At 44.9% G+C, this 2,865-nt stretch overlaps 1 protein-coding gene across 1 annotated transcript in view; it reads right to left on the reverse strand.

The window, feature by feature from the left end:
- KIF13B (kinesin family member 13B) overlaps positions 1-2,865 on the reverse strand; it is a 187,714-nt gene that overhangs the window by 127,014 nt on the left and 57,835 nt on the right. The window lies entirely within an intron of this gene.

The raw sequence follows: 2,865 nt of genomic DNA on the forward strand, positions 1-2,865 counted from the left end.
TTATCTGTCCCTGCTATCGTTTTGGTGTTGGTAGGAGAATGTCTCCATGTGAACTCACAAGATTATCTGGACCAGAAGTCTAAAGACTAATTTTTTTTTAAGAAAGAAAATTAGGTTAAGATGGTAAATTAAGAATGAATACTAATATCCATTGCCCAACTAAAATCAACTCAAAATAACAGGGCGTAGGGGAAATGGGGAAAAAGGGACGGATGGGCGGGGGGTAGAGGGGCGAGAAGAACAAGTTTTTGAAAGCAAGAGTGCTTGCTTGTGCCAGGGTAAGAATTGAGAAACTCCTAAAAAAAATAGTTCCCGTGAAACTGACGGGGGTAACAGTGGGGCCGACAGGGAGAACATAGGCTGCGAAGCCAGTGAGCAGTTCTGGGAGGTACCAGGAGGACAAGCAAAGGGGCAGGGAGACAACCCCGGCAGCAACTGAGAGGATGACTGGTCAGCACCTCTGGACAGGTGGGGGTCTGCACACCCATGTCTGTGTCAAACAGCAGGCAGGGGAGACACCTGTTCCCTGGATGGGGCAGTGAGGAGGAAGTGAGGCCAGGGAGTGAAAGCAGATGCCAGGGAGTGACAGGGAGGCCAGGAAGTGACAGCCGCCGAGAGCCCTTGGGCCCAGAAGATGTCATCTGGCTGCAGTGCTGTGTCCCACACTGCTCACCCTCCATGTCTTTCCAAAGCTAAATGTACATCTATCAGCAGTGGTGGCTCACTAGGCCATTTCCAACCAGAGAGAAACCAAAGGAGGAAGACAGAAGACGAACCCAAAAGGACCAGGCCTCACACTGTTTGGGAGGAGCTGCCTTGCAAACTCCATGTGTCACCCACGGTGAGAGCCAGTACAGCAGAGTAAGATTACATAAAACGTGGAGGTCAAACCAAGCTTCGCCTACTCTAACTTTCCACACTCACCTCCACAATTTTATTTAATGCTGTTCTTAGTAAGGCTAAGTAGAAACCATCCTGATTCTTTCTTCTACGTTTAGTTCTCACTTCAAAAGCCCTGTCACTGCACGTGTAGACAGTTATCCCTCATTATCCTGAGGAGGACTGCTTCCAGGACCTCCCATGAATACTGAAATTCGAGGATGTCCAAGTCCCTTATAGAAAATGGTGCAGTACTCAACGTGTAACCCACATGTGTCCTCCCCTATACTTCAAACCATCTCTAGATTACTTAAAACACCTGAGACGATGTAGATGCTAAGGCCAATAGCTGTTATACTGTACTGCTTTTTAAATTTTTATTTTTTACTGTTGTATTATTTTTCATTGTTTTTTCAAAAACTATTTTCAATCCATGGTTGGTTGAATGCACAGATGTGAAACCAGCAGATAAAGAAGGCCGTCTGTATATTTATCAGAGATAGGCTCTAAATGGCACTCTCCTGTCCATTATTATTGGTTGTTTTTTTTTTTAACTTGTCTTTCTTTTAGGGATTTTTTAACAATGACATTTCTTATTCCCAATTTGAGTTGAGAGGCTATCACCAAAGTAACCATAACCGAGGTAAGCCTGTGTGCTCAACACTGTTCAAAGGAACCTAAGGAACAAAGAAGGTAAGCACCTTGCAGCTTGCAGGTGGGCGAGGTGGGATTCCAGCCACATCTGGCCCTAAGCTCCCTCCTCTGCACCGCAAGCCTGGCCTAGATCCATTGCCCACTATGAAAGTGCCACAGCCTGGCACAAAGTTGGGGACTAATAAACATTTACTTCTTCTTTACTACAGCACTAAATGGTCCTCTTTAGGGTTTAGCAATTTTATAAAATATTATAGGTATTTTCCAGGCAAAGATTTCATAAGGCGGACAAGTAAACACTGTAATGAATTCAAATAACATAGAAGCATAAAGGAAAGATCAAGGTCTCTCCATTCCACAAGTATACCTCTCCCCAGAGGTAACACTGTGGTGTTTCATCTCCCATGTGTTTTAGTCAGCCAACATTTTCTCGAATCATGCAACTGAATCAAATAAAACATGGACAATTTATAAATCAACAGGCAATGGTTCCTTCATATCTTCACGGCAACCTCCAGCCTCTGCAGCAAAAAAAATTTAAAAAAGCAGTTGAGTGCGGTGGCCCAGGCCTGTAATCCCAGCACTTTGGGAGGCTGAGGCAGGTGGATCATTTGAGATCAGGAGTTAAAGACCAGCCTGGCCAACATGGTGAAGCCCTGTCTCTACCAAAATACAAAATACAGCCAGACGTGGTGGCAGGTGCCTGTAATTCCAGGTACTCAGGAAGCTGAGGGAGGAGAATCACTTGAACCCGGGATGCAGAGGTTGCAGTGAGCAGAGATCACGCCACTGCACTCCAGCCTGGGCAACAGAGTAAGACTCTGTCTCAAAAAATAAATAAATAAAAATGAGAAACAAAAATAATCCAGCACCTTTTCAGTAGAAAAGGTGAGGGAAAGCTTACATATATAAAGAAACCAGTGACCTATTCAACTTTTTAAAAATAACATTTTATACTGACAGAATGACTTTTTTTTTTGGTCATTCAGTTCCTATGGCCTAGGGGTTAGGGGAAAAAAATTTAATAAATGATTTTTAAAAAAAGAGACCTGGCTGGGCGCAGCGGCTCATGCCTGTAATCCCAGCACTTTGGGAGTCCCAGGCAGATAGATCACGAGGTCAAGAGATCAATACCATCCTGGTCAACATGGTGAAACCCCATCTCTACTAAAAGTACAAAAATTAGCTGGGCATGGTGGTGCACGCCTGTAGTCCCAGCTACTCAGGAGACTGAGGCAGGAGAATTGCTTGAACCCAGGAGGCAGAGGTTGCAGTGAGCCAAGATCGCGCCATTGCACTCCAGCCTGGGTAACGAGCGAAACCCCGTTTCAA

The sequence above is a fragment of the Cebus imitator genome, unplaced genomic scaffold (genome assembly GCF_001604975.1).
Source record: "Cebus imitator isolate Cc_AM_T3 unplaced genomic scaffold, Cebus_imitator-1.0 Scaffold125, whole genome shotgun sequence".
Taxonomy (NCBI): domain Eukaryota; kingdom Metazoa; phylum Chordata; class Mammalia; order Primates; family Cebidae; genus Cebus; species Cebus imitator.